Genomic DNA, 20,503 nt, shown 5'->3' on the forward strand with positions numbered 1-20,503 from the left:
TGCGGGGGGCGGGGAGATGAACAGGCAGAGCACAGAGGATTTTTAGGGCAGTGAAAATACTCTCTGTACAATATTGTAATGATGAACACGTTTAATTACACATTTATCCAAACGCACAGAGTGTACCATGGAGGAAGGGTGAACACTAGCGTAAACTATGGGCCTCAAGTGACTCTGCTGTGTCAATGCAGGTTCATCCTGGGTAACCAACGTGCAGCTCTGATGAGTGAGGTGGGGGATACGTGAGGCTACCTATGAGTGGAGAAAGGGGTGTACAGAAAACTTCTGTATCTTCCTCTCAATTTTGTTGTAAACCTAAAAAAGTAGAGAGAGAAATACTGGATAATGTGATGGCAAGTGATTTTTATTTTCTTTTTTGTATTTTACTCCTCTCTACCCTTGTTTCTCTGCAAAGAGTATATACTACTTGCATAAGCAGGAAAAAAAATTAAACCAAAAACAAAAGTAAGGTATGACTGCTGTATAAAATTTCTTCTGTATTGACTAACATGGTAGAATAAAAAAAATACGTATTTGGTTTTTGTCCCTGGTTCCTGGCCCAGAGTTCCTAAAACCCTTGGAATTTCTGAGTGGTAGCAATGTCTTTTTGTCATTCATAAAGAGCCCCTTTTCCCCCAAAGGAGTGATGCTAATGATTTAAAGCAGGCCCTTGACAGTTTTAAGAGAGGAGCTGGCCCAGCGTAGAGGGCTGATACTTTCTCTTCCCCACCCCACATACTCCAGGGAGAAAACAGGGGCAAGAGACTGAGTTCAACCACCAACGGCCAATGATTCAACGAACTATGCCAGTGTAATAAAACCCCATATAAAAACCCTAAATGAAAGGGTTAGGAAACCTCTGGAGTCAATGTGTAGGGAGTTTACCCTCCACACCTTGCCCTCTGCCCTGACTGGAAATGCAGAACGCTGGAGTATGACTTCCAAGGCCAGGCCGAAAAAGACACCAGGGTTTCTGCCTTGCTCTCTGGGACCACAGACAACAGGTCAGGAGGACATCAAAGCAGCCCTCAGGGCAGGTCTACCTGAGCGCCCCACCTCCACCCCCCTCAAAGACCAGCATGTAACTGGCCCATGTCAGAAGCGGATCCTCCAGACCAGCCAAGATGACAGCCCCCCACCAGGAGTCATAGTATCAGAGCCACCAGAGGTAAGGGCTCCTGGATTCCTGATGCACAGGAACTGTATGAAATAATGTTTACTGTTATCTGTGTGTTTTCTGACTTTTTGTATCATTTTAAGAATTTTATTGACAACTGCAGTAATTCCTGCTTTCACAGAGCACACACAGCTTCTCCAATCAAAATTCTTTTTTAAGATTGCACTTTTTGGGGGGGGGGACAACAATTTTAGGATTATAGTAAAACTGAGAAGAATTTACTATTGATTTCAGCCTGAAGTGTGGGGGTAATTTGTTTTGCACCAATATATGACAGGTATCGACACCTGTGAGTCTTAAGATTTAATGAAAAACTGTGTTTGCTGCCCATGCATACATTTTCTAGAAGAGGGGTCCATCAATTTTAAAAGATTCGGAAAGCAACTCAAGGCCCAGGAAAAGAATTCAGAATATTGCTTTAGATAGTACATGATCATTAGGACAGGCCATGTCCTTTCAGATTTACTTGTGACCATCTCCAGTCACATAAACAAACACGGGGTATCTATCACTTCACTAGTTTTTCAAGAGCATGCATGTTCAAGGACGCTCTTTTTCCTTTGTTCCCAGATGAAACTGGCTAGGGATAGTATGATTCAGGAGTTACAGAGCAGGAGGGGTCACTGTGCCTGTGAAAACTAGCTTCTCATGCATTTTTTGGAATACGCCTAGGCTTGGGGAACCCACGTCTCTAGGCAAAGGGTCCAACTGCTATGTTCAAGATGCATGACTGAGCATGTCGAAGTGTCAAAGGATCTAGCTCACCACTCCACGTCTGCTCTTCCAGCTGTGGCCTCTCCAGTTATGAAAGCTCCCTCCACACCCAGCTGGTAGAAATTCTACACGCAACCCTGCCACACTGGCATATCTCCTTATCCATACGATGGAAACAATGTAAGGCACCGTATCTCGATCTTGCAGGTAACCCCAGAGATCAGATAGATTGTGAAAGCCACCCAGTGAGCTTTCAAGATTTTATTTTCTTCCGCCCCCTAGGAGATCATCTAAAACTGGGGGGAAAAAATCTTTGTTAAGTACCAGAGCATAAAAAAGGAACATTGACGTTTAACTTTTGGCTAAAAATGCAAAACTGCATAGGTAGTAAAATTATGTTTAAAAAATCCCAAAACTATACCTAGAAACGATGACCCCAGAAAACAATGATCCTGGGCTAAATCTCTGAGTGGTGAGAATGCTGGTGACTCTCCCCTTCTCTTTTCTTTTTATTCTCCCATTACTTTAAAATGGCAAGTCTGTGTTGCTTTACAGTGAAGAACGAGAATGGCAACGACTGGCACTCTAGGGGGCCAGACACTACCCTCACCGCTCGGCGTCCATCATCTCATTTAATCTTCACACAACGAAGGTTAGTTGATGTCATTAGAGCCACCCTGACCGATGAGGAGATGTCCTTCGGGATTAAGCCATTTTCTCCAGGACAAAGAATGTGACTAATACTCTCCTATTCTGTGGTGCATGCCGAACATGGGAACATCAGCGTTAAGCGAGGATAAGCCACAGACTGACTTTCTTACCAACCTCGTCCTGACAACTGTCATGGGGAATCTCTAGGGCCTCAAGGTTAAAATGCCAAACAGACCCTCTGCAAGGTGGAGACTGGACCCAGTAGAAGCTTCCCAGAGAGAGAGCAGTAGGGAGGCGACTCTGGTGACAAGGTCTGGGGGTCCCCACTTGTTAGCCTTCAGCCAAGGGAGGACAACGGTAGTATCAGCAAAAAGGATCTCCGTGTAATCACCTTCTGGACCAGAGGACAGACAGACAAACACAGAGGTTGGCCCTTGCAACGACAGCCAGCACCTGCTGGACCCTGATGGGGTACCAGACACTGTCCAAATGCTTCACAGGTATTAACTAACGCATGTCAACGCTCACAGCAGCCCTGGGAAGAATATACTCTTAGCAACTTCACTTCACAGATGCAGAACCTGAGGCAAGGGGTGGAGGAAGCCAGACTGCCCTCACCCGCACCACACAAAGCACCTTCACAAAGGGGTCCTGCTAGGTCACTGTCAGCACCCATGAGAGGCAGTCTGACCGAGGTGTGCGTACACACACACACATGCAGGAAACCACAGAGACAGGACAGCTGTCTCCTCCAGTTCCCCAGACCACGGACATGAAGACGTCTAGCTCGGTCCTCATTTCCATCAAAACTGTCCCCTGAAACAGCCTCTGACTCCCATGCGATGTGTGTGCAGTGCCATCACCCAGCAGCAGATCTGAAGAATACAGATGATTCCGGAAGTTTCTCCTTCCTTGATCTTGCACAGCACGGGAGGTGCTGCGAGACCTCGGCTAGGACTACTGAAGCTCTCTGTGCCTTAGCATCCCCCCATTTGTAAAGTGACTTAACTGTCACTTTGTCATTGAAGGATTAAACGAGTTCCTCCTCCAAGATTCTGAGCACGTGGCCCATCCTAAGTGCTCCACGAGCATGAAGTGGCCGAGTGCCAGAGGGCCTGCGGTGGTGACACGAGCTCTAGCCGTGAACCCAGTTTCTCCCACACACCCTGGCAAGGTGTGTTTTCCAAACATAGCTCCTGTCCCAGGTGCTCCTCCTCAGTGAGACCATGCAATCAGGGGTGGACCTCAATCTCCCTCCCTTTGAACCTGGGCAGGCTGATGGCCCTGTGACTGTCCGGGTCTGGTCGTAGCAAGTAACGCAGCATCTGCTCTGCCACCTGGTGCCCTGTGTGGCCGTAGAACAATCTCCAGTGTCCTGAGGCTGCCGTGCTGTGAGGAAGCCCAAGGCGCAGGGAGGGGCCCCCTCCACTCCGTCCACAGCCCGACGGAGCTCACCACCCCACAGCACGCCATGTACGTGATCAAGCCTTCATAGGACCACTCAGCTACAAGCAGCCTCCCAGCTGAGACTCTGGAATAGCGGGAACAGAAAGAAGCCATCCCCGCCACGCCCGCCCCAATTCCTGACCCACAGGTTCGGCAAGCACCATAAAATAGTCTGAAGCAACTGAGTTTTAGAGTAACTGGTTACAGGGCCAAGAGGGCTGGAACCTACGCTACGCTTTCAACCAACAGTTTCTGAGTACCTGTTATATGAAGGGGGGCCCAGCCCCAAACTGAGGGAGGGATTAATAAGACATAGTTGTATGCAAAGCTGACAATCCCAAAGGAAATGCACATAACCAATCATTACTGTATAACAGGAGGTGACCACGGTGAGGGGCAGAGTGCAAGGTGAAGATTCCCTCAGAAGGAGACTGTAGGCTTCCAAACAGGCTTCACGGAAGCAGAGGCATTTGAACTGGGTCTTGCAGGGTGGGCAGGGAAGTATGTACCGCATAAAAACACTACCGGGTCGCTGCAGGACCAGGACCAACGAGAAGCCTGTTGGGGGCTCTGGTCACACGACAGGAGGGTGCAGGAGTCCCAGGCGGGAAAGGGTACCGAAAGGCACCCGGATACAGTCAAAGCTCTCCTCTGGGATAGGGGAAGCTGAGAAAGAGGCTAGCACAGGAGAAGCAAGGATACAGATTGGGTTTGTGTTTCTGAGTCCTTATTCTGGAGGCAGGTGGAGGACAGAGCAGAGGGCAAGACCCGAAGCAGGGAGACCAAATTCCCAGTCAAGTGAGACAAGATGAAGGCCTGGCCTGGTTTTAAGTTCAAGGACAAAAATATCACTATTCCTTCTCTCCTTTTTTTTTTTTTTCGTTTAAATCCCCAGCGGTACCTAAAATAGAGCTCGTCTAAAGATGATTAGTTAATGTTACATTATTGATGCCACTTCTAAGGAGGTATGACTACCTGCTACAGAACCAGCAAAGAAGATGGCAAACACAATGATTCACTTCACCCCAAACCGACTTTGATCTCCGTGACATTTGTCCTGCTGAGTCACGACGAGGCTGCCTGGCTGGCTGTCTGCGGTAGGATTCCCAGCCAGCGAGCCCCTGGGCAGGGTCCCTGTTTCCCAGCTGCGGTCTCATTTACTTGGTCCTAAATGCTGAAGCAGCCACCTTAGAACGCTGCTGAATGATGACTTCAAAAATACTTTAAAGGTTCTAATATTTACTTTAATTAGAATATTTCAAACAAATGATAATGAAGATATTATAAGCCTTCAATCTCTTCTGACTACCAGCCATCATCCTGCTTCCCACCTCAACTCCCCAGAGACTAGCACTGCTATGAACCACTCCAGACTTTTCTTAAAAATCCATGTAGGTACAGAAATACAGACACAAACAGATATGTGTATATACGTATATAAACATATATATACACAATCATTGAAAATACACAGTATCATTACAAAAACACTTTGGTTCCATACAGACACATTCCTTGGTTTTGCTCCCCAATGTTTTTGAGATTCGATATAATTCTAGTTCCTTCCTTTTATATAGCTAAATGGTATCCCCTCCTGGGATTACACTGCATTTTATTTGTTCCCCTATAGATGGATATTTACGGGATTTCTCATTGTTTTGCTATAGCCAACATGTCCTCCTCTTTGTGCATGCCTCCCACTGGAACAGCACTCCAACGGGTCTTAAGGGATAACTTGCTTTGAGCTTATGCACGCCTTGCTTGCTGACCTAAGTCCCTTGGTCTGGAGCGGAACTAACCTACTTTCCTTGAGATTTGCAGACCACTGGCCTTGAGGAGTGAAGGAACAGGCCTTCACAGAAGATAAGGTCTGACTCTCTGAAAACAGCTGCCCCAGAAGCCAGCAAGTGTGCTCAGGGTCACGTCCACTTTGGACTAACCACCAGGGCACCTTCTTCTCCTGCTCATGTGCTCTTCCCCCTTCCCCTTTATACCTTTCCAGCCTCAACTATACGGGGGAGACGGTCTTCGAGACGTTAGTCCACCACCTTACCAGGCTGCCGGCTTCCCAAAGAAAGCAAGCTTTCCTCTCCCACCATCCCTTGTCTGTCAAGTATTGATTTTCGAGCAGTAAGCATCTGAATCTGAATTCAGCTCCTGCTCTCTGTCCAGAAGCACTAGGTTTTTGTCCTCTCCTCGACCAAATTTGTGCAATCCCCTAGCTTCTCTCTCCTTAACCACTGAACCCACAGGGAAGAACTGAGCACTTCTAGGATGTCCGTGGCCCTTTCACCCATGACGTGCTTGGCACTAGGACCAGCCTCCAAGACCACAGCCCCCTGCTCTTCTTCCTCAGCCATGCCCCCTCCTGTCACTCAGCCCTCCCACAGCCTTCCACTCCCCGAAAAGCCAGAGCTAAGACCCCAGAGTCCTCCCACCTTCTCATACCCACCTGGGGCCCTTCACTCCCATCCCAAGGTCAGCACAGCCCAGAAGCTTCTGGAAAGGCAGATGGGGGAGCCTGCCCTGATCCAACCATGCCCACAGCTAAGGTAACAGACCCTCTTCCCAACTGCACCAGGACTGAGGGCAGCATATCCAGGGGAAAATGCTTATAATTGAACAGAAGTACCAGTATTCACCTTCTGTTTTCTGGAGGAGAAAAAAAAAAAATTAAAAGACGGAATCAGATTACTTGCCTGTAAATGCTCTCCCTGTAATTACCCTACATCTACTGACCACTGTTTCCTTCCATCCGGTTTCAAAGATAACAGAAATGGACTGAGTGTCAGGCAGATTGTTTTTAATGAGAGGACAACCTCATGGCACAGTTCTCCGGCCGAGTCTGGTGGCCTAGGAAGCACCAGTTTCACATGAGTTCCCGTAAAAGAACCCTCACTCAGAACCATTCTGGACCTGGAATGCCTCAGTTTCACCAAGTTCTTAGACAGTTTGAGAGGCACCTGCTGGATATCCAAGGAGTCACTTTACTGGCCGTCACCACCGTCCCCCATGAGGAGCAAGGTAACGCCTCCTTGGTTCCCCCCCATCACCTCTGTCCTCCGGTTCTTCCTCCTAGAAGCTGGCAGGCTTCCTGTCTATGTCTCCCCTGATGTTCTCGTGGCCCCAGGAAGAAGATGCTAAGCCCAGGTCCTTCCTGAAAAATGCCCAAAGGTCTCCTGCGGATTGCATGAGGAGGTCAGTTCACTGGGGCAGCAAGGAATGCAGAAGACCTCGAGGGCCATGACCTGGGAGGGAACCGGAGGCAATGGCTTCAGAAAGCTCCTGAGAGTCTACCGTGGCCCTCAACACAATGTCCCACACCCTCCCCATTGTCTTCCAATGCCAAGGCCACAGACATACACAGACACTCATAAGAAATGAGGGCTGCCCTGCTGCCAAGGGACGTACAGGTTTTGAATGGGTGGTCTTCAGATGGGCCTCAGAGCAGTTTCCTACTCCTGGTGCAGCCCCTCCAACTTCCCTCCAGGGAGCACTCCTTGTACCAACCACTGATGCTCTTCTCCCAATTCCGCCCAAGACCACAACCTTCTCCCCTGGGCTCTCTTGGCCTCATGAGGCTCTGCTGTGACTCCCAGGGAGAACCTCTGCACACTGAGGAGCTCTGTTACCATCCAAACATGCCCTGAGCTCAGCACTTGGGGCTTGTCAGACACTTTAGTATATGTCACCAATGGGAGAGCCAACAAGCACAGCAGGGTCCAAGGGCCCCCTTCTCTCAAGTTAGGAAAAGCCCAGAACACTCGCCTTCAGTCCCAGAAGTACTCGGGCAGCTTCCTCTGGGAGCCAGGCTGGCTTTGCCAGACGGTCAGGGAAACAGATGGGCTGGCAGCTGGGATGACCATTGTCCTGACTGTGACCATGCTCAAAGGTGTGTGGGCCATCCTCCTGATCGTTAGGCAGATAAACACAAGGATCTGAGCTCAGGGGCCCATTCAACTAGCTCAAGTGGGTATATGTGTATGGTGGGGCAGGTATGACAGGGGACACCATGGAAGTTCAAAACAACCCACGAGTATGAGTCACAGTCCTTACAAGTCCCAGAACTGGAAACCCACATGACCTAGACTACTTCCTCAGGACAGATGCACTCCTCTCTGCAAAGACGGGCTTCCTCTTCTTGCCCGAAGTTTCTGGGCTCCAACAGTCCAGCTTGCATATGCCTACCGTTACCTGTGCACTCACCTGCAACTCCCTACTACGGCTCTTGTACACGTTCCCCAGACAGCCACACCTCAAACGCTCAGGTATGGATGTGGGGGGTCGTTTATGACACACACTTCGCCCCACCTAGGCCCAGGCAGACTTGACTGGGTGGGCTTCTATATTCCATTATCTGGCGTACAACCACTGCCCCCTCCGTCCCTGCTTCAAGAGTAAGCAGCCAGGCATCCTGAAATATGTCCAGCATGCTAACAAAAAAATCAACATCCACACTCAACTAAAAATTAATAGTCAAGTGCATGGACACCGCCCCTCGGGATTTCCCAAGCCCCTGTTACCTCTATCATAATAATTCACAGCCATTCCTCCTCCAGCTTTGACTTTCACTGTTGGTGGTTCAGTCTCCTCCTCTGAGGGCTGCCCTGGGGATGCCTCATTTTCCAATTTAATTCAAGGAACACGCTTTGAGCAGGATTGTCACCATGGAGTGAGTAGCGGGTCCCTTGGTTTTTCTTACTGGGGCCAGGAACACATAAAACACAACTCTGCAGCAGCCCAGAGACAGGAACTGGTGAGTTCGGAACACAGCCCTGGGAGGTGTGCGGGGCTGTGCTGGGGGAGGGTAGAGGGGCCCTCCAAAGGGTGGCAGAATGAGGAGCAGCACACGGCGGGTGGGGATGGGGGTCTGCAGAAGCAGGGAGAGGTCCAGCCAGCAAGGCTCTATGACAGAAATGACAGCCCCTCTCCAGCAGGTGAAATATTATACAGTCATCAAAAATCACAGAGCAAAATATTATGAACACCTAAACATGTCGGAAGCATCTTACTTAAGTTAGAGAAGGAAAAGACTCTAGAGGGTTTACAAGTGTTTTTGTCAAGAACCACTTACCCCACTACCTATGTACGGGGAAGGTGCTGGGCCAACACACAGGAAATTGCTAAAGGACAGGAAGGTAGTAAGTGACTTTGTGTGTTGTGTTTCCTAAGCATTGTGCACTCTGCATGGATTACTCTTGGACGGAGGACAAGCGGTCACAAAGCATTTCTCAGACCGCCTTCCCCTGCACCCTCCCTTCCCCAGAAAAGGAATCAGAGAAGGGTGACTGTTTTTGTACAGATGAGTCCAAGGATGGGTGAGTGGGGGAGGCGGGAAGGGAAAGGGGGCTAAGCGGCCTTTGTGGGTGGGGCAGGGGGAAGGGAAGGGCTGAGAAAGACTGGATGGCAGAATCGGCCAGGGCCAGGCTGGCCAGGTGACCTGGCAGGTGTGACAGGTCGCGTGGTTAATCAGTTGCCCTCTATTTGAGCTCGGAACTTGCTCAAGGGCCTGGTTGAACAGGTTCGACCTCACCTCCTTTTTTTTTTTTCCCAAGCTATTTAGTCACTTTGCTAAAACTCCTTATTTTCCGAGTTATTAAACTTTCAATTCCGTGTTGATCCATTCCTGGCCCTTGTACACATCTCTTCTGTTTCTTCCAACTCAATGCCCTCATGCAGCACGGATGGAGACCATGAGCCCTGGTGACAATCGTCCTTCCAGGGTACAGAGAAGGCCCCTGAGTGACAGGCGGCTGGGGGAGTTCTGAGAAGGCAGAAGTCCAGGCATCACCATGCAGGCTGCCTCTGACTTACCCGAGGCCAAGGATGCACACCAAGTCCCATGGCTGTCCGCAGTTTCCTACTGAAAGCGAGGGCAGCTGCACCAGTAAGGCCCAAGAGAAGCCTCGAGGAAGAGAGACTTCAGAATTGGGATTCTGAGCATTGGCTCAGTGGTCCCACGAGGGTTCAAAAGCCTCTGCCCCTAGCGGCAAACTCGGCCCAGAAGCTGAAGGTGCTCCCCAGACATCTTCTTCTAATTAGAGGTGAGAGGAAAAGCCCTCTGGGTAAGACTAAAGACATGAGGGGGTCATGAGATGCCTCATCCTAAAACCAATGCTCCCCCTCAGCTTTCACCTGAAAAGGGCCATAAGGACTGAGAACCTGCGAAATCCCTGGCGTCGGCCAAAGCTGCCCTATGCAAGCGGTTTCCACAACAGGCCTCTCGTCTGAACATCACACACGCCTTGCAAGAGAAGGATGCTGTCCCCATTGCTCAGAGGGCATGAGCAAATGGAGGCTCAGAGAAATGAAGCCCCAAGGGGATATGCGGCCAGTGATGCATCCAGTCCACAACTGTGGGTGCTGCCTCTCCCTCACCAGGCCCGTGTCAGGCGGATGAGCTACAAGACCCACATCCTCACCATCTAGGAGGGGGAGACAGACGTGCAAACGAAGTCAGAAGGGCCAGCAGTGCAGCGAAGGACACGTGCAGGGCGTGGAGCAAGCGGTCCCCACTAACCGTAGGGAGTCAGAAGAGCTTCAGAGATCAGAGCTTTCTGGTGCCTGTTTTAATTAGGGTGAGCAGATGTGCCTGCTTGGTAAGGCTGGAGGGACACGACTAGGCCCTCAGCCCAGAGGAGCCCACATGCACACAGCTCCTGGGGGGAGCCAAAGGGCTCTCGGTGTGGACACACTGGGGGGTCAGACCAATGAGTGGCAAGAGCATCAGGGCAGACCCGGTGGGGCTCAGTCGCCACACTACAGAGGCTGTGATCCGAGGGCAGTGAAGAGTCACTGAGGTGTCCATATTCCGAATGTATATTCTGAGTCATGTCTCGGGAAGGTGGTTCTGGCGGGAACGATGGGAAAGAGGTCCTAGCAAAAGATCCTTGCAATGGTCTAGAAGAGCGCCGCTGAGAACCCAACGAGGGCAAACCCCAGGAGGGGGACAGAGGCAGTCTGGAAGAAGAGATGCTAAGGAAATGTGGTCACGAGCCCAAGAGTCCAGGAGCTGTCCAGAGCAACTCGCAGATCTGGGTGACAGGGTGTGTATACGGAACAAAGACAGAGGAGGAAGGTTGGTGGTGGGGGCGGGGGGTGGATGAGTCACGATCGGACTAAGAGTCCATTCCCCTGCGCCCGTCCGACCCTCCAGACCACCGTGCCACTTGAGGCTAGAAATCACCTCCTCTCACCACCCGCTGCAGGACAGAGGGAGCAGAGAACAGCCACACAGCTGACGGAGGCAAACACTCAGACAGGAGGTGTCTCCGAGGCCAAAATAAGCCATCGATCAATTGGAGGAAGTTGCCAGAAGACAGTTAATTCAAGACTGCTCCCAAATAGCTGGCACTCAGTCCCCCTCAAAACCTCCGTCAGTGGAGGACCCCCCAGCTCCCAAATGGGCATCATTACCACAAAGATCCAGACATAGCAGAAGTCGCCACGGGCAGAGCCGTTCCTGGAAGGCAGTCGAGGATCCCAGACTCGCACGACGCAATCAATGAGGGCTTGATTGAGAAAAGAGAGGAGAGGCAACTGACGTTCAAAACAGAAAATGATCCCATTAGTGAGAGCCCTGATGATACGGCTGTGAAGGTTATCGCTTTGCTAGGGCTGTACGTTTGGAAACAGTTACAGGTAATCAAAACCAGAAAATGCTGACCATCCCCAAAGGTCTCCAACGCACCTAAGTGCTGATAAGTGAAGTTATCAGCTGTCTTTTGTGGATATGGCCAGATGAGCTATGGATCTCTGTGTGGCGGGGGACTGCCAGCGTCCCTCGGCACAGCAGACCGCCACAGAGAGGCGACATCCTCACCAGGATTTAAAGAAGCATCTCAGAAACCCCTTTCAAGAGAACTGTGGAGTAACTAAGCACGCCACACAGTGAATGAGGGGTTCTCTGAGGCAAGGGGAAAAAACGCAAACCTGGAAGGAACAAATGGGGACCTGGAATCCCACCCAGTGACCCTTTTTCAGCCACTTACTTCTGTCTCCCCAAACTCACAAGGATTGTAAAGGAAATCCATGCTGTAAGAAGGAGAAGAAAGACTGTACTCATTAACTTAGAGCTCCCCTTGGCTGGCAGGATTCACTCACCATACCTGTAGAGCCAAGAGCAGGACCCAGTGCATGGAGTGCTTTTCAGGGGCAAAGGAGCTGCTGTTTGAAAGCTTGTTATGGGGGCGCTTGGATGGCGCAGTCAGTTAAGTATCTGACTCTTGGTTTCCACTGAGGTCATGATCTCAGCACGGAGTCAGCTTGAGATTCTCTCTCCCTCTGCCCCTCCCCCTGCTTGCACACACATGTTCTCTAAAATAAATAAGTAAGTAAGTAAATAAAATCTTCTTTAAATACCCCAAAAAGCATTTCTCAGAAACTGCAGCCAAATCCAGAAAAGTAAAGGGCTGCGGCCAAGAACAGGGGAGGCAGCATCTATAAAGGGGCTCAGAGAAAGTTTTAAATCCCCATGCGTGTGGATGGTGACATTAGTGTGTTTACAGAGCATTTGATTTACTCGCTAAGGCAAAATTCCAGAAGGATGAGACACCGAGACCTGAGCAGAGAGTTTCTTCACTGCAGCTGTCCCTGACAGGCTCATTGTAAAGTAATGAATTCTGTGGACACTCAGAGAGAAAAAAGAGCTTCAGATGCTACAGATCGATGCTGCGCACTGCAGAGACACAGCCCTTGGTGTCGGCGAGCTGTGTTCGGGTACCACGCGGAGTTCAGCTGCAATCTGTCCCTTTGAAGGCCCGCTAAAAAGTACCCCCAGGCCTGGGCACAGCGCCAAGGTCTTGCGCTCAAGCCGTTTGGAATCTCCTAGGCTCGAGCGTTCCTACCCAGGGCTGGATCAGGCACTTCCCACCACCTGCTCCAGGGACTTGGGGGTCTCTGCAGGGCGGCGTCCATCCCAGGAAGAAAAGCAGTGCTGGTTTTGTGGGAGGTTTGTGGGGTTTTCTGGCACAGAGAGGACTTTAATCTCTCAGTTTTCTCTCCAGAGCTGAAATCCCTATGTGCAAAAAAATAAAAAATAAAAAATCCAAAGCAAAACAAAACAAAAAAGGGAAAACACCTAGCCAATCCTTAAAGTCCCTTTTCAGCTCTAAGTTTGTGTGATTCTGTGACACCAAAATTCAAAGTCCCTGGGCTCCCCCAACTATATGTATTTCCCTCTGCCAGGGAAATGTATGTGTAACTGACAGAACAAAAAAATACCAGAAATCATGGTCTTGGGAGTAAAAGAACACTTAGAAACCACACAAAGCAGAAATGAAGAAGCAGCGTGGAATGAATCCAACCTGAATTAGAAGCAACATCTAAAATGACAGGTTCAGAAAAGCCTGATCGGAGCCCCAGGCTGAGGCTGACCCTGAGTTCACAGGCCCAGCCTTCTGGTAAAGGTGGGTGGATGGCTCCCGAGGGGAGGTCTGGGCTGGGGAAGAGCCTGGGCGCCAGACCAGAGAGTCAGCATCACTGCGGGGCCGGGGCGGGGAGAACACTGCATGCACAGCAGCGCGGTGGTCTCTGGGGGGGACGGGGTGAGGAGCAGACTTAATTCCCACTGTCTACATCCTTCTGTATCTTTTTATATTAGACACGTGCATCTCTTCGCTTATCCCAAACTAAATGAATAAAAATGCATGCTATGCCAAAGTAAAATCTGGAGACAATAAAAAAGACGAAGATTACTTAAAATTTCTCCTAATTAAGTGTCGTTTAGCAATCTAAGGGGAAGGTGGGGGCAGGGCTCCAGATAGTGAAGAAAACAACTCTGTCAACAAGAGCTCTGCACTTCTGGCCAAAATCACCTCCCCCCTTGCGCTCCCTCCCCCCGCTGAGGACAGCTCTGGCGTCCCTCTTCCATGGCCTCCATCCCTGGCTGCCTCCTCTTCGGAGTGCCCAGTATCGTGCGCAGTATCGTGCGCTGCCTGCCAGGCCACAGTCGGTGCCCTCCACCCTCGGCATCTAACGGTGCTATGGGGGAGTTCAACTGCTCCTGCCCTTTCCACACCTGAGCCAGTGTACCCGGAAGGGGGCCGCAAAGCTTCCTTCCTTTCTTCCTTCCCACGTGCTCTGCTCACCTGATTCCACGGCTCCCATGGAGAGATGGATCTGGGTCCTCCCCCTTGGACCTGGGCAGGCTTATGACTTCAGCAGCAGGGACACAAGTGACCTCAAGGCTAGGTCATGAAAGGCTTCCTCCTGGCTCTCCCCGGTGCCTCGTTCCCTCGGAGCCCTGGGCACCCTGGGAGCAGCCTGAGGGCACTGAACTGGCCATACTCTGAGGAAGCCAGGCCAGGCCCCAGGAGTGACCACAGGAAGAGAAAGAGATGCTGCGTCCCCACCCCTCCCCACACTGCTCCACCAGCTGGGGTCCCAGCCAACAGCTCCATGCAGCGGCAGGAAAGACACCAAGGGAGGATCACGGCCAAACCCTTCCTGAAGTCCTAGCCTACAGGATTCCTTGAGAGAGAATAAAAGGATTATTCTCGTAAGCCACTAAGATTAGGGTGGCTGGTTGAAAAGCCCTAGGTAATGGATAACTGCCTCTCCACAACAGAGTCCCCAGGGTCTAGACCCCATCTCAAACTCACTTCAGGCTCCCACCCACTGGTTTTAAGGCACAGAGCTTGGTGAGCCCTTGAGTCAAGCTGTCAATTCCAGAAATTTGTTTAAATAAATTCATTGTATCTGTGCATATTTGACTATTCCTCCAAAACAATCTCCACTAATGTCTGCCTTCCCTGGCTCTCTTCCTGGCACAGAGTGGTCCTCACTCTTCTCTCCTCCCTCGACTGTGGACAGCCTGTGGAGGGCCCAGGGACCGCCCCGAAATCCTGTTTACTCCCAGTCACGGCCAACCCCTCCCAGGCCCCCTCCTGCAGCCACACCTCCATCCACCGGCCACCCTCTGCACCTGGCCCACGGCTGCTGCTCAGCCCTTATCTCGCCCAATCCCCACACGCAGAGCAGGAAGGACTGTTTTTTGTTTTCCACCCACGGTGTGCCAGAAAAGGCTGATGGCAGCTTAAGCACAAAGAATTCTCAGTCTCGAACACTGGGATGGCCACCCTCTTTTTTGGGCACTGAATCATAGATCCCCCATGGTTCTAAGAATCCAATGACCAATGCCTGGTGATGGGGTTTCTGCTTCCACCCACAAGAAGAAGTCCGAGGACTTCAAAGCCCTTCCCTGGAATGGCTCTTTCTCTGCCCCACACCCAGCCCACTCTGAGTCCCTCCTGAAAGCCCACCCCCTCTTGTGCGGTGTGCCCCTGGCTGCACCATGGAGGGACATTTCCACACCCATCTGCTTTGCAGGCCTCCGGGCAGCCGAAGTCAGGGCCCCATCATAACCCAGCTCTGTGAGCCCCTCTGGGCTTCCGCGGCAGGTGCCCAGGACATGCGCGGGACGAATCACGCACTGATTCTCCCAGAACCCTCATTCCCAGTGCACCTCCACTCCAAAGAACAACCTTCCCCCCGGGTGCCTCAGTCTCCCCCCCCCCCCCCCCCCCCGCCAGCTGAAGTGAGTCCCTGCTGTGCAGACAACCCCTCTCCAAAACCACCTTCCGCACACCCGTTTTCCGGCTCCTTGCACACTCAGAGGCGCTCTGAAGGGCATCTGTTCAGCTCTCCAAATCTCCACAGCCTGATTTCATGCACTTCAGAGTTGGCCCTTGTTGCGCCCTCTCCGGCCTCAAGCACACCAGGAGGAAGCCTGCTGATGACTTCTCCAGAGCTCACAGCAGTCTGCATGCCCATGGCTCTTACGCCTGGAAGAAACGCTGCTCTCTAGTACGGAGGATGCCGTTCTGCGCATCCTAGGTCTTAAAACTAGGAAAGCGTTGGTGCTGCTCTTAGAACAGTCCCTGGTACCAGAGGAGCTCGAAGTATTAGCTCAATGAATGAAAGGAGGAAAGCTCACTGACCTGGAGAAGGTGTGGTCGGCCGAGGCTCCTCTCCACCAGGCACCGGGGACTGAGAGAGGTTGCATGACTCAGCCAAGGTCACCCGCAAGCCAGTGAGGGCAGGTGGAACCCCGTCTCTTGCCTCCCCGCCCCTGGCCCTCCTTCTGCCCCACCCCAGCTTTCTGGAGCCACCCACCGCTTCCATGTTCCAAAGGCAGCATCTCCACGAGGAGTTCTGGACAGTGGCCAGGAGTATTTTTCTTCCTGGCTTTAAAACAAACTGTGACAAATGGCTCTGCGGATCTGGGCCATGAAGCTGAGCAAATGGGACTGCGATTCACACTATTAACTTAAATTCTACTCAGTGTTATTTCAAATTAGGGCATTTTAACCAGAAATTATAAAAAGCATTGTTTGGGGAGGAGGGGGTGCGTTTCTAAGTTGCCAACAGATTCATTTACAAATCTACTTGTTCCTGGCCACCCTCAGCCATCACAGATTTGTACCCACTCCTTTTCCTTCCCTCCACACTAGGTCCTGACTCAGGGATATAAAGAATAATTCTTGGGGCCCGTGCAGCTACCGACTCCCCACCCCTGCGGCTCAACTCCACGGGTGGTAGCTCGGGTCAGGAAGCTGTTAACGCTCTTCTTTACTTGGAACTGAACTTGGGTGCAGGGGTCCTGGACACAGGCTGAGCTCAGTTTCTTATTTACCCATTCACTGGGTAGTAACTGAGCACATTCTAGGCACTGAACACTGAAACAATAATGAAAACTACAGAGATGCCCAGCAACCATCCTGACGCTCAAGGAGCCTGCCGTCTAGATGCTCTGCGGCTTCTCCTCCCCAGGCAGAAAAGCCCGAGACCTTCCATGGCTGCATGCGTGACAAGGGTTCAGTTCTCTTCCCCGTTTCTCACAAACAGGCTCCAGGTTGCCTCTGTGCCTCCAGATGTGTTGCCCAGAACCTCACACCATCCCCCACCTGTGGCGTGACCGGCACAGAGGAAGGACACCAGCACCCTGGTTCTGGACACCAAATTTCCTCCAGTGCAGACAAGATGGCTTCGTCCGGGGGCCCCGTCACATGGCTGACGCCTGCCAGCTACACAACCTGCCACCCCGCCCACAGCCCACCCTCTCACACGTGGGTAGCTGGATTCCAAGCCTTGCCTTCATCCCTGTTCCATGCTAGCAGAAGGCAGCCCATCCGTCTGCCTGGCTTTTGATCTTCCCCCCCAACCAACCTGCCTGCTGTCTCTTCTCGTTTTAAAGTCCTTTAAATGGCTTTAAATGAGTGTGACCTCCACCTTTACCAAAACTCACTGGAAAAATGCAGAAAGGTCAAGGACAGAATCCCACAACACCCTAATGCGCCCAGCGAACTCTGAACGCAGTGCTTGGGCACAAGACTCCCACGCGCCTGTCCTGCCCATAGGCGCATCACGTCACCCCACCTCCTGCTGGCCCGTGCAATAGGCATGCTCAACAAATGGAATACGATGCCAAAGCCTAAGCCATTCCACACTTAAAAAATACAAATAAATTTAAAGAAATTCTATTGGCTCCACTCTGCCAGTCCCTTCTTGTCTCAACACCTCCTCTTGGTCATCAAGGTGTCCAAATTCCCGGCCCACTCCCCCATCCCTCCGATCTCCCCCAAGTCCTTCCAGAATTAGCCTCCCCACCCCCGCCACCCCCACCCCCAACAAGCCTGCCGTTCGTCAATCCCACGGACAGGCTCTGCTTACAATGTCTTCCATCCCCCCACGTTGGTGGGCAAACAATGGTGAGCACAAAGTAAGAGGAAGGAGGGAAGGTAGAAGGAAGACAGGAGGAGGGAGGAGCCAGCGATTCTCAGCACTGGGTCTTGCCAGGCCCTGCTCTGGATGCCTCATGTGTGGCACAGGTAATCCCCACAGCAACAACGTGAGGCGGGTGCTTTTCTCCTCCCTGTCCACAGATGAATGCTGAGCCAGGAGCTTAAGTCATCTGCCCCAGGCCACATGGGAGTTTGTGCTCTGAACCATTCCACCGGCATCACTGTCCAGTAAAGGCCTGGAATGAAGCACCAACCCGCTGAGGAGCTCTATGTGCCAGGGCCGCGGTGGGTGTCAGCCTGGGGACTCAGGGAGGGCGTCTCATGGAGGTCCTCTTGATCTCAGCCTCGGGAGATCAGCAGGAGTTGGGCACACAGCCCAGGGACCAGTGTGGGGAGGCACTCATCCACACATGAGGACAGGGCCCAGGCGAGGCCAGAGAACAAAGGGTGAGTTCACCGAGAGGACTGCTGTGGGCCCTGGCAAGGACACTATGAACCCTGGTGACAACGGACAAGTAGGGACCAGGTCTGCATGGTCTGTGTTTTGGGAAAGATGGGCCCTTCATCCTGCGTACATCCAGTTACCCAGGCCTTGTTACAAAAATCTTACTTTCTCCGAGCCCATCTGTCCTACCCCAGTGCAAGCCTCAGGTGTTCACCAACCGCAGGTAAGAGGGAGGAAACCACATCTAGGACCAGACTACATATAGGGAGGGAAGGGGTCCCCCTTCACCCCTCCCTCCACCCTGTTCCTACCTTCTCCAAAAGGGGAAAATTCAAAGTCATTGAATCTTCTATACCCTGTTAAGTAAACCATTAGGGTTTCGTTACTTGGCTTTCCCTGTCAATATAACTTTCTGGAAAAAAAAATTTAGGGGGATCCGTGACCTTCTGTCATCAGTTGACAAAATACGCACTTTCTCAGGACTGGATGAGGGTCTTAGCTTCAGTCTGGACGCTTACAACATCACGTGAGCACAGTGGCCATCTCCAGCTCACAAGATGAAAAGTAATTACACATTCCTTGAATTTAATTTTTGAATGAGGAAGCCTTGGAAACCTACAGAAGAGTATACAGAATAATAAACAGCCATGCCTATCGAGGACTGTCAAATCCTGATATTTTGTCGCACTTGCTTAAAATTCTTTTTTCCAAGAAAATAAGCCTCACAGACGCTGCCCAAGTTCGAATTTCCCAGCTCCCTATCCCACGGCCCCATCCCCCCCAAAACAATATCCTGCCCTCAGCGTTTACCACTCCTGTATGTTTTTATGCTTCAGTACAGTCTTTGCACATTTCCAAACTGTTTATGACGGCACCACGGCATGCAGTTTGTGTCATGTTCACTGGACCATTGTTGAGGGTAATCTCTGTTGGCCTGTGTCACTCCAGCATGTTCATTCCTAGTGCTGTATATCACAGTCCCTTGCATGAACGTTCACTGTATATATAGATAGATAGATCATAATTTATCTATTCATTTGCCTGTTGATGAACTTTTAGTGGTTCCCAACTCTTCACTACAATAAATATCCCTGTAACCCTTCATCTGAGGGGATCTCCCGTCATGCTGCGCATGGCCCAAATGGCTCTGCTACCCTGGGATGCCAATTTGTATTCCCAAGGTCAGGGTTAAGTGTTCTTTCTGTCTTAGGTGCTTGTTAACTCCCTGGCATGGTCTGACCATTATATTTTCACCAATTGGATGGGGACAAGATGCTACTACCTCCTTGTTATTCTGAAGATGAATTTTGAATGCAAATGCAAATTACTAATAAACATGGCCTAACAGGGACGCCTGGGTGGCTCAGTGGGTTAAGCAGCTGCCTTCGGCTCAGGTCATGATCCCAGTGTCCTGGGATCGAGTCCCACATTGGGCTCCTCGCTCGGCAGGGAGCCTGCTTCTCCCTCTGTCTCTGCCTACCATTCTGTCTGCCTGTGCTCGCTCTCGCTCCCTCTCTCTCTGACAAATAAATAAAATCTTTAAAAAAAAAAAAAAAAATGGCCTAACAGCCAAGAGTTCTCCACAGCAAATCATAACTGCTTCTGGGGTTCTCTGGAAAATAATACAGGCAGGGTAAGAAAGGGAGCAAGTGCAGATAAAACGAGGCTGGGGATGGGCTAATAATGGCTGGAACTGGGTGAGGGGTGCACGGGGGCTCGTGATCCTATTCTCTCCACTTGGGGATATACTCACAGTTTTCCGCCACACAGAATTAGACTAAAGAAAAGCAGTAAAAGTATCCGGGCCAAAGAATGCTCAAAGAACAAGAGCAGGGGTCACAGCAGAGGGCAGCCCTCAGAGCAGGCAGAGCGTAGAGTGGAAAGGGCAGCAGAGGACAAAGGGAAGCCAGGAGAAGGTCTTTTTGAATCGTGTCAGTATGATCTAAGTCAGGAAAGTGAGGAAACATATTCACGCGATGCTCGTGATGACCCTGCACCACACTGCCTTGGCTGACAGAGCGCTACATGGATGGATGAAGGCGTTGTTCCATCAAGTTTTCCTTTGAAATACAGCACATTTCATTTGTTTTCATGCTCCCAAATGTGCTTTTTAATATGAGGAAGAATTATCTACGACAAGGAAAACTTTAGAATGACAAGAAACTGGCCCTCAGGCTTCCGTTTTTGACGTCTGGGGTGGCCTCCCTAAGGGTAAGAGCTCATATTGCGTGCTTCTGCAGTCCTGAGGACTGATCTTGGAATTCTGGATGCTTCCAAGCAGCTACAGCTGGGAGGACCTGAGTCGCCTTGCTTAAGGGGCAGGGCTCC

General features: G+C 51.1%; 1 protein-coding gene across 2 annotated transcripts in view; it reads right to left on the reverse strand.

Moving 5' to 3' along the window:
• Positions 1–20,503, reverse strand: part of IGSF3 (immunoglobulin superfamily member 3) — a 94,332-nt gene that overhangs the window by 49,338 nt on the left and 24,491 nt on the right. The window lies entirely within an intron of this gene.

Source organism: Mustela lutreola, chromosome 10 (assembly GCF_030435805.1).
Source record: "Mustela lutreola isolate mMusLut2 chromosome 10, mMusLut2.pri, whole genome shotgun sequence".
NCBI classification, from domain to species: domain Eukaryota; kingdom Metazoa; phylum Chordata; class Mammalia; order Carnivora; family Mustelidae; genus Mustela; species Mustela lutreola.